We start from the raw sequence: 11,897 nt of genomic DNA on the forward strand, positions 1-11,897 counted from the left end.
TTTATATGAAAATGATAAATTAAAAATAATCCATCCATAGAACAATTTAAGATCTTTAAAATCGGACTTTTAATCTCGGAAAATCTTGCATTTTTTTTGTCCGACTAATTTTCGATATAATAATAAAAAACTAGAATGTTCGCATAAGCGACGTTTTTTATGAAGTTCTGCAACTTACAAACGTTAATAACTTCACAAAAAAAAATCTCACATTTTTCTCGCAAAACATGTGTCTCATATTGTCTGTAGAATTGTTAGCAAATTAAAAAAAAAATAAAATGATATTTCAAAGGTGCACGGTTTGGAATGCTTCATAGAATGTGTATGAAACTAATAGTCATTTTAAGGAGAAAAATGTAAAATATTAACTTACTTTCAATGATACAAATTAGTACAAATTCAATTGTGTTAATTTTTATCCTTATGTTTTATTTATGGTCCTGCCTTAAATATTAAATTAACAGCGCCATTGTTTTCTTGGAAATGACACATAATATAGAATTTTTGGCGCAGTACAAAATAATACAAATTCAATCCTATTTATTTTTATTTTTTCTTTTATTTTGAATTGGTCTTGCCAGCTTAATATTAACTGTCAACAATTTTTTTTTCGAAATGGCACACGGTACAAAATTATCATTAATAGTACAATTTAGTACAAACAAAAGTGATAAAAATTCCGATAAATCTGATTTGATTGGTTTGGTCCTGCTAGTTTTATAGAGCTTATTTTAAATACGCTCAATTTAATTTTTTTATAATTAATTGTTTTCGATTTTTTTATTATTAAAAAAAATTACTATATCTATATAGATATAGTATATATCTATATATAGAATCATATCAATAAGTTTTTCTATTTTAATATTTTTCATTAATATTTTCAAAATAAAAAAAAAACATGATTTTGTTGAGAACAATGTAAAATTATTTTTAAAAATTATAAAAACATATACTCATTACAGTTTTCGCCGATACATAAATGTTATTTTAAAAATAGGCAGAATATTTCCTTTATACGATTACACAAATAACAAAATAACAATCGATTACTTTTTATATCAATTAATTTTTTTTAACGCGTAGATAAATAAATTCTTCGAGTTTTATTGGCGCCACAAAGTCTGAAATTTTTCCTCGTCGAGAGAAAAGTGGACATCTCAAATACTACGTAATCAAATACTACGTAATTTTGTGGTTACATAAGTTTTCCTCTTCATTATGCTATTTGCAACTATTCTCGAACAATTACGGATACAGAGATTCACGGTGCGTCCTTTACCTTTGTGAGATTTTGCGATCCGTTGAAACTTCGAGAATTATCAATCCAACGCTCGGATGTTCTTATCTTCCAAATTGAACCGACAGCAAAAGTAAAGCACGTGCAAATGAGACATTTGGAAAATAAGCATTTTTCCGAAAACTAGGATATGTAATGTAAATTAACTTGACCGTATTAAATTTCAATGCTTACTGAAAATTTTATCGATTTATACTTTTATACTGATCAATTATTTCTGAGAAAATACGTCAGATTTGAGAAAACATGAAGGAAAAATTTGAGAAACATCTCAGAAAAGAAAAAAATCACAAGAATTATTAATATTTTGCACTACATCATAAAGTTTTTATAAACAGAAGAGACAAATTAGATAATCGCGAGTCGGAGAAAAACAGAAAGAGAGAGAGAGAGAGAGAGAGAGAAAATTTTTTTATTGAATTCAGAGTAAAATAGATTGTCGTAGGGACATAGAAACTTTATGGCATTAGCCCATCAATAAAAGAAAAGAGATAATAATAGCATAGAAACTATGTATCTTTCAATAAATCGATTTACAAATCGAAAAAAAGAAAGAATGAGTCAAAACCGAAAACTGACATTAGCATTATTATGCGATCTCGCAAATAATGTAATTACCCATGATGTTAATTCATTTCTGCCTGCAGATATTTTTTTGAAAAACGAAGAAATAAAAAAACATATATGTTACATTTAGAGAAAAAGCATATAGCGAATTTAATTGGATGCACTGACACGCATTGGCATGTTGGTATAATAATATTATAGTTGGTATACACTGATCTAATCTCTGAATACAAAAGTGAAATGCAAATAACTCGAATGATAAAATGCTCATATGTTTCATAAAACAGCACAATATATTTTTTCGCGATTTAATATATACAGGGTGGTCCACTTAAATCGAACATCTTGAATATTTCACTTTTTTTGATGATACAAAAAAATGTTTCAAATGAAAGGAACGTTTTCGAGGAGGACGTATTTTGATCATGTTGTTTTTTTTCTATGTAGAAGCGCCAAAAAGATATGAAGGTCATCTCCATTTTTTTAAATGAAATTGTATGATTTTTTTTATATAATATGATTCCTCTAATTATTCTGCATATAAACGTATTAAGATAGTAATATCAAAAAATCAATTGACGAGATATTTTATTTTTTATTGTAGTACATATTGATATAGAATGTTAAATAATTCTTAAACTATTGTATTAACTTTTTCATAATCATACCTTAATATTTTTATGAACAGAATAATGAAATAAATCAGTTAGTGTAAAGAAAATATATCGTTGCTTTAAAAAAATATGTATGCAAAATAGATAATTTTTTAAATAAGCAACTACCATATGTGTTTTCTTTCCACCAGTTATCATTTTTTGAATTATCGTCATTATTTTTTTCTACATGTAGACAAAATGCAGTTCCATAACGACATACTAAGTTCTGTACGTAGAATTAATGTACACACAATTGAATAAATTATTTTAGTTATTGCAAATATAAAATAATACAATAATTTGTGCAATTATATAAACTAATTCTGCATATAAAACTTGTATAGTTGGCATTTTTATAATTGTCATCACTGTTTTTCTTTAGATGTAGACAAAATGTAATTCCATAACGGCACCACAACGATATTGTAACCTGCGGAAGAACGTTATCGATGAATAATCGATAAATCGACGATCGTGTGGCAAAATCTCGTGAGTCAAAATATGAAAATCGGCGGAAGCTTGAGATTTGCGCAATTATCGATAACGAGAAAGGGCGCTATTGATAACAGGATAGAACGACGTCATGTAATATCGTTCTTCCGCTTTTTCCTGGCGACGCGCGCCATTGTCTTGGCTAGTTAATAGCGAGTAGCAAGAATCTCCCGGCAGCTTCGATCGATGAGAGAAGAGAGGAAAAAAAGAAGACTAAAAAAAAAGAGAGACGACGCCTACGAGGGCGTCGAGATGGAAAATATGATTTATACACATTGATGGAACCCACTTGCTCCGTCCCACCGTCACCGCCACTGCTGTCAGAGGAGCATCATCGAAGCCGCAACAACATAACCTCTTGTGAAAGAACCGCTACCACCACCACCACCACCACCACCACCACCACCACCACCACCACCACCACCACTACTACCGCCACCACTACCACCGCTGCCGCCGTCGCAACTACCACTAGGTCGAAGCAGACGACATACAACTCCGTCAGAAGCCTTGTCACTCGTTATCGCCAGGTTGCGCCCGTCAACACCCGAATTGTGACTGCGTGCGTGCGAGGGAAACTCTTTTCTTCGACAACGGAGAACTTTGAAACTTTGGGCTAACGCCGCGGTTTCACTTCCAGTTCCTTTCCCGATACTGCTCGGAAACTCGGGTTAGTTTTGCAGGCACTGCGGAGGTACATGTATACACGCACGTACGTCAGCGAGAGGGGCTCTCACTTTTTCTATCGCGTTTCACATGCAACCGTGAAAGCGTGACGCGAATCGATGAACGTCGTCGTTGCTCTCACCCCGCTCTTCCTCGATCTTTCTAATTTTCTCCTCTTCTCCCGCCCCGCCCCCCGTCCCTCTATCCGTATACTCTGCACTTCTTGTTTGACTCGTTCATTCACAGTGCACAATCGTCCTTGTTCTTGTGACGGGCGAATCACGAATACGGGAGAACAAGCGTCATTCACGAGCCGCGACGTCAAAACGAAGGAAATCCATGATTGAAAAATGAGTTCCACGACTTGTCGACGATTGAGAGACGGCGTCTCGACGATCTCGAACCACACCCAAGGAAGGACGTGGTTTCGAGAGAAGGTCGGCCGGGGAGGACGAGTCGTCGAGAAGTGGGAGAGACGACGCTGGCGCCGTACCAACCGACCAACCCGGCGTCAAGAGGACGCAGTCGTCGCTGCCGATGATGACAGGTTACTGCATAAACCACTGCTGTTGCTGCTTTCTGCCGCAACAGCCAGCAATCCAAATAAAAAAAGGTTGGCAGTTTATTACAATTGCAGCGACGCATGGCAATGGCAAGCGAAACATATGACATATGGTTACTGTAACTGCTAAATACTTTTGTTTGATTACACTGCCTAAAATCCATGGCATTTACAAAAACAAGTAGTAAGACAGTAAAATGTATGATTTAAGCTTAAGCGAATCGGATAATCATAGTAGAAAATGTAAGGCTATTGCCCCAAGTTGCACAGAAAATGAATTTTGAAATTCTCGAATTTTTCCAAGTTTTCCAGGTGACAAGAAACAAACTTTTTCATAATCAATATCAAATGTAAATTTTAACATTTGAAAGCAGGGATTAAGTAAGAAAACTCTATCCTACATTATTAAGAACATACATTTAGAAGCTTAACAGTATAATGAAATCTTGGATCTCAACACAAAAAATAAAAGAGTATTCGCAAAAAGGTTTCAGTTATAACGGAAAAGAAGTAAAATACTGAATAAAATATAAATTTCAATTGTTTCGACTACTTTAATTTTAATTACATCGCAATTTGAAGTAAAAAATATATTTAATAGAATATGTATATATCAATTATAACAAAGTTTAATTAAAATAAATTAAGTTTTGTATTAAACTGCAACTGAAGATTAAAACAAAAATTAAAATTTGACATTTTAAGAAATGTCTAATTTCTATATTTTTTTTAATAAAAAAATTATAACATGTCTTTTAATATAATGACTGATTGATACATGGCCTAATACACGATTTGAAATATTGACTAAGAAAATCAATATTTGACTATAAATGTTAATATATTATTTAAAAAATTATAACAATTGTTTGGAATAAAAGCAGTTTGAGGGAATTGAGCGAAGCTCGAAATTTTACTTTCTTATATTTTTCTTTGAATTTTTTAAGTTTTCCATGATTAATTTAAATTTCTATGACTTTTCCCGATTTTCCAAGTCCGTGACAATCCTGTGTGCGTTTATTGTAATTAATCAATTCAGTCCTGCTTAGTCTTATGTCTGTTTCCATCACTGTAGATTAATTTTAATCTCGATTCGATTACAACTCTTCATCTCTTTCTAATTCTTTGCGTTGCCTACAATATGCGTGTAAGAAGCAAAAATAAGAAATTGATCAATCACAATTGAATGTAAGAAGAAGAGTCGACTGTGATTGGTCAATTTCTTACATGCTATCAGAAATCAGAAGATAGAAATTGACCAATCATAGTCAAATGCGAGAAGAATTGATTACAATTGGTCATAGCTCCTATTCATTCCAACGACCATGTTGAAGCATGTTGAAATATTCGATGCGAACAAATCTATGACACACTACGGATTACCGGTTACGGTTGACGATTCTATTTTAATCAATCATATTGCAGTTCATATTCGCTGCATCATGATTGATTAAAATAGAACATCAACTGGTAATTTGTAGTGTAGTTATATGATGAGTTAAAGATGTTATTTCTCAAATCTTTGAATGACAAAAAGATTATTTTTACAACAAGAAAAGTATAAGATATATATTAGTTTCTTTACAAAACACCTTCATAATAATTTTAATACACCAATTTCTCGGCAATTAAAAAAAATTATCCATAAAATTTCATTACCAACAATTCGTTTCTGTTATTATGTTGTTGTTTAGTGACATTTATTAAATATTGCATCAATACCTAAACGAAATATATTTGCTAAGTATTATAGACTCATTACCAGTCATTTTTCAGTGAACATATAAAGTTTTAATACACTTCACATCTCCACATTTTATTATTGTTCGATTCGATTAAACTGAACATTAACAGCCTCCTTTTTTTCCCAAATCAAATCCCGAAATTATATCCGCTTGAGAGAATTGGAATCTGCTCTTGACATCTCCGACAAAAACACAGCACACATTGAAATTCAAACTAAGAAAAATATTTGATTGAAAAATGGAGCCATACAATTTTTATTATATCAATCAGAATTCTGGTATTATCTCAAGTATAATAGAATTAATAGATTTAACCAGATAATTCTGATTCGTTCACTTTCAAGATTCATTTTCAGAATTCAAATTATTAAATTCAACTAGACATTTTTCTCGGTGAAGTGACTCCCAAATTGCGTGTGCCACGAATTTTATCGGCAGCCATTCTCCAGACTAAATTTACGTGATAAATACTCGAGCCCGACGGAAGAACTCGTCCATTATCAAATCTTCCCTAGTCGTCTCCCTTCGATGGACTCCCGGATACGCGAATGGGAGCAACAGTTGAGTCGCACGGGTCAACGTCCAATGCAACGCGCTCTCGCTCTTTCGCTCTTCGGCCTCTCCGGTTGCGTCTCGACCCGATCGTACACAACCGCGGAACTGTCAAGTACATCGAATACCTAGTCGTGCCTTTGGCATCGTCTTTGGGGCACCGAACCGAAGTAAAAGGGGAGAGCGCTAGTAATCATACGCGGAACGTCAGTTGGTCGACAGACCGGCATGACGTTCATCGATGTCGCACTTGCCCTCCAATGTTTCTGGTTACTTGGCTAATGGCTTTATGACTTATCATCCTCATGCCCGATAAGCTAACATTGTCGAAACGGCCCTTGTGCCGTAATTTTCTACCTGACCCGATGCGCGAGTTACGATCTGATTTACGATCGCCCGATCGTCACGCTTCCGTGATCGCTCATATGATTGAGCTTCACTTCTGGCATCCCGTTTTGATTTTATCGTATGTACAAAGTACCTCATATTCGTCTTAACGGAGAAAAATTAAAATAACGGAGAGACCATTACTCTCTCACCCTTCTCTGAAATTAAATCTTTTAGTTAATAATCATACAGTTCGTTGGTTGGTTTAAACTCACGTTTATAGGCCATAAAAAGTTAATATCTTACTTTGACACGGAATCATTATGATGTCTTAAAATATACCGTGACGCAAGTGCATCGATTAAAAATTGCACTGCTTGTGTCCCCCCCCCCCCCGAAGTAATATTCGTCTCATAATTGTTTCGTCAAAGTAGCGAAATAGATGGCAAATGTGATACACATGTTTGGGTCATCGAATCCTAAGTGGCGAAGATGTGGCACATCTCCCGAGATGAGACAAAGAGAGAAGCAGATGCAGGTGAATGACGTCAAGAGACTGGCAATGACGTCAGAAAGTAACCTGGAGTAGCAGACCGCGTAGTGTTGCTGGTCGCCCGCTAATAATTTCTAGATGCCGAGGTAGACGCGGACACGTCCTCGTTTCTATATTAGGATCTAATGCAACAATCAACGGGACGTTCTTTTTTTTAACGTGTCACCGCGTGGGAGTTGCGCAAGAAAAGCTAGACGATAAAATACATTTGATTTTATTATTAAAAACGACGCCCGATCGAAGAAAAATGCGCGTCTAAATGCGCATGTGATTCTCGATTAGTCGCATGCGAGGCAACTGGACCATGTAAATTACATTCAATACACGGCCTGGTGTTCAACAATATTGATCGTGGCAGCATCGACATCAATGAACGGCATTTACACCGCGAACGTGATTCTCTACTAGAAAATGAAATCGCCGGTGCTACTTTTATGAATGAAAATAGTACCGCGAGAAGAAAGCCGATCCCAACGACTTTCGAGACACGAATAGATTCTCTAAGCTAAGAAAGCTCGTAAATCGAGTTTACCGAAATCTGCGAGAAACTAAATCCAACGATAATCGTATCCTGACGGTTTTATCGCGGCCGAATACACGCTGCAAAACTTGCAGTGTTAAACCCTGTCCTAGTTTAATACAGTCGTATGACGTCATTAGGCGTACCAAGAAGAATCGTTTAACCGCATAAAGCGCATCTGTGAGATTTTTTCCAAGTATCAGCAGTGTCCCAGTTTTGCTCATAGTTTAAGATAATTGTAACGTAATAATTACCATATAAAAATTCGAGATAACGATAATATTTCATTCGCAATATTAAATTTGGACAAATTACGTTAACAATTTATACAATGTTTAAATTAAACTTCGTTATAAGAAGGAAATTCACCAAGAAATAAGCCAATTATTAAGCTAATATTTTATTTGATATACGACAAATTTTTCTTGTATGTCAATTGATTACAAGATACAGAATTTATGAAAACTCGAGAACTTTTCTGTAATCATCATACTTGAAAAATTTGTCAAATAATAAAATATACGACAAATAATAAAATATAGATACGTATCAGCCTTAATCTTGCAACGAAATGCTATTACTTTCGTGATTTCACTCAAGTACAAATTTAGTACAGTTCTTGTTATTAAAATAGCTTGAAATAACATTTAAGATTGTTTAACATTAAAATAGATCAATTTTTTTTACATTAAAATAGACTTGTTCTACTATACTTTGCAACCTATAAAATAGAATAAAAAGTAAAAACATTTCCAATTATGTGGATGAATTTTCACCAGGAGTAGTGTTAATTTAAATAATTTCACTCAGAATAGTGTAAGAAAAATATAAGTAGCATTCCAGGTGCCAGAGTTAAATTAACAAACCGTTCAGTTTCTTTTTGTTCTGCTTACTTTCCATATCCCTAAGTAACTGTCCCTGCAAAAAGAACCGATATCTCGCTAGTATCGAAAAATAGAGAGGCAGATATGATAAAACAGCAGGACGTAAGCCCTGGGAGAGCAATGGGAGAGAAGAGCAGGAGGGATGCCGATGTCGGAGTGATTAAAGGGGAGTTTTAACTACGAGATACATCATCCAGCTCGAATACGTTGACTCTTTCACCATTCGATAAGTAGTGCGACCTACTAACCGTCCTGTAAGTCGCGATCGCTATTAAGAGGCCCGGGTGTTTTCTATCAGAGGGAAGCGTTTGTATCTACACAAAGTTTACCGTCGTCACCGCTGTTCGGCGCTTGTGACGTTATCCGCGATGAAATGATATATGAAACCGCACTCCGCGAGTAACAACAAACAACGGTCCTGGATGAGTCTTGGCCTCCTACACAAACATCGCGCAATCAAGAACAATGTTCAGTTTGCAATATAAAGTGAAAGGGATAGCGGTCTTCGCTAAACACATATCCAATGCTACATACCGGAATTAATCTAATTCACTGAAATAAATTTTGTGAAATAATAACATAAATACTTATATAACCTAAATAACTCGAGACCAAAAACTCACGGAAAGAATAATTTTGCTCAAGTATTTAAAAATTTAAGTACATTTAAAAATAATTTTGTTTTAGACTATCAAAATGATTATACAAAACGCTCAAATTTTCATTATTTATAGAAATCTCAAGCATGGCGATCAGTGCTCCAAAATCTGTTGACATTTTAGCAATCAGTTTAAGCATATTATACTATTAATTATTTGATGATTCACAAATTGTTTGGTGAACAATATTATTTTTAAATATATATTTAGCTAAATTTTGGACTACTTCAGTAAAATCTCTTTTTGTGCTATGTTCAAAACTGATGCTATATTCAAAACTGATAAAAATTCGATCATTTACTACAATATTGGATTTAGATACATTAAAAACTGCTTTATATAAAATATTTAAATGCGGTGATAAAACGTAATTGATTTCGACAATGAAATAATTCAAGCATATCTTTAATAAATTTATAATATAATTATTGAATTGAATGATAGTCAATCGTTTAAAATATTTATATGCTACGAATTTAACTTTGCTAATTTTATAGCATACGGAAGAAACGATTTTGCTGAAAGATCTAAAATTTTGTTGGACATAAATCTAAAAATAATTTTGGATCATCAAAATAATTATGTTAGAAACTAAAAAAAATGATGAGCAATACTGCAAAAAAATTTTGATACTCTATCAACTTAACTTTCCAATAAAATTATTTTTAGATTAATATCCAGCAAAATTTTAGATCTTTCAACAAAAGCATTCTTTCTGGGCAGCTTAATATGCATTAATCTAATGTACTTAATACAGGAGACCGAATTCACTATGAAAGAATCGATTTACATCAAGATAGACTTTACAGAATAATTCAGGACTTGCTATAAATAAGATTAAAGAAATGTAGCTGAATAATACGAGATGCGTTATTATATACTAATGGAAACAATCGCGTCTCTCTCTCTCTCTCTCTCTCTCTCTCTTATCGAGCGCATTTCACGTGCCGGTGAAATCTCATAGGAATCGAGGAAACATGAACGATTTATCGTGACGTGCAACTAATTCCTGGCCCAACTCAATCGGAAGTGCCGATAACCATAGATATCATCGCCGACGCGTCTCTCAAGTGGGACGCTGTCAATTGAACTCAAGACGTCATTCGTCTGTAGCACGCGTGACGACGGCTTTATATTCTGAAGCAATTAAAGCCAATTAAGACAGCTGCGGTCAGCAATTGATCGGCCAATTTCAAGATGAAATATGATGCATCGTAAGAAATTTTTTTCCCCCGTTGTCCAGCCAAGATCAGAAAGTCGCCTGACGTATCTTCACGTCTGACGCATCAAACTAAAGTAAAGCGATCTCAACGTGATACCTATAACTTTCAACAATCGCCCGTTGTTTATCACCGATCCTCCATCCGATTTCCCCATTCTCGACTTATTGCGATCATTAACCCGCGACCTGTTTATTATCTGAGAAATGCCAAAGATCATTCTCGTAAAATCCATGGATCACGTGCTTACGTGTATTTTCGCTATTAGTCATCTTCTCTGACTCAAACGATTTAAATGCCATGAGACAACTAAAATTTTGTAACAAAAACTATGGTGATGGTACGTACGGTAAAATAAAAGAGAGAGAGAGAGAGAGAGAGAGAGAGAGAGAGAGAGAGAAAGTTCTATCCAAAATGGTAAAGCCAATTATTGCACGAAGAAATGTTTCCAGGAAATCCAGTGAATGACGTCAGAATGTCCGTGCTTCTCAAATGGCAATAAAACAATTTTGTGTGGTATTTAAAGATTTACTAAAATACTGAACAATAGAAGAACATGAAATTTATATAAATATAGTTTAATGTGAACTATTTTCTGAGCTGAATATTTTCACGACATAAAGTCACTCGTATCGTAAAAAATATCTATCAATAAATACAAATCCAGCAAATACACTTTTGATATTAACAGAAATCAAACATAATCGCCACTTGTTATATAAGAAAATTCAATTCTTTGCGTTGCATCACGCTTTCCGTTCTTAGAATATCTCGCAAAAGTTACCAGTTAAGAGTTAATCTTAGCAGAAGCGAGAGAGAGAGAGAGAGAGAGAGAGAGAGAGAGAGAGAGAGAGAGAGAAAATAGAGATCAATCAGTCACGTTAACCATTTTTTATCATTCCTATTTATGATTTCTATAAACTTGTTCGTGACTTGTTCTCACTTATAAATTTAGTAATTCTATTTTTAACAGATGAGTAATGTGATTACTACATCATTTAATCCAACCTGAAATAACGAAATGTCATAAATTGTCAAAAATTAATAATTGTTTCTTCAATTATTATATCGAGCGAACGCAGTCCTGTTCCTGCCGAGATTAAATGGAACGTCGCGGCGCGAACTCGCAATCGTCAATTTCAATGCGCTAATAAAAAAAAGTGTGATAATTGCCATATATATATATATATATAT

At 34.2% G+C, this 11,897-nt stretch overlaps 1 protein-coding gene across 4 annotated transcripts in view; it reads right to left on the reverse strand.

Moving 5' to 3' along the window:
* LOC108692209 (guanine nucleotide-binding protein G(I)/G(S)/G(T) subunit beta-1) overlaps positions 1-11,897 on the reverse strand; it is a 34,423-nt gene that overhangs the window by 18,693 nt on the left and 3,833 nt on the right. The window contains exon 1 of one of the 4 annotated variants that reach the window (XM_018200382.1): positions 3,305-3,383. The exons of the other annotated variants lie outside the window; for them this stretch is intronic. The gene's annotated coding sequence lies outside the window, so the exon portion shown is untranslated. Of the gene's footprint in view, positions 1-3,304; positions 3,384-11,897 lie in introns of those variants that run through there. 4 annotated transcript variants of the gene reach the window in all.

This window comes from Atta colombica, unplaced genomic scaffold, assembly GCF_001594045.1.
Source record: "Atta colombica isolate Treedump-2 unplaced genomic scaffold, Acol1.0 scaffold65, whole genome shotgun sequence".
In the NCBI taxonomy this organism is placed as follows: domain Eukaryota; kingdom Metazoa; phylum Arthropoda; class Insecta; order Hymenoptera; family Formicidae; genus Atta; species Atta colombica.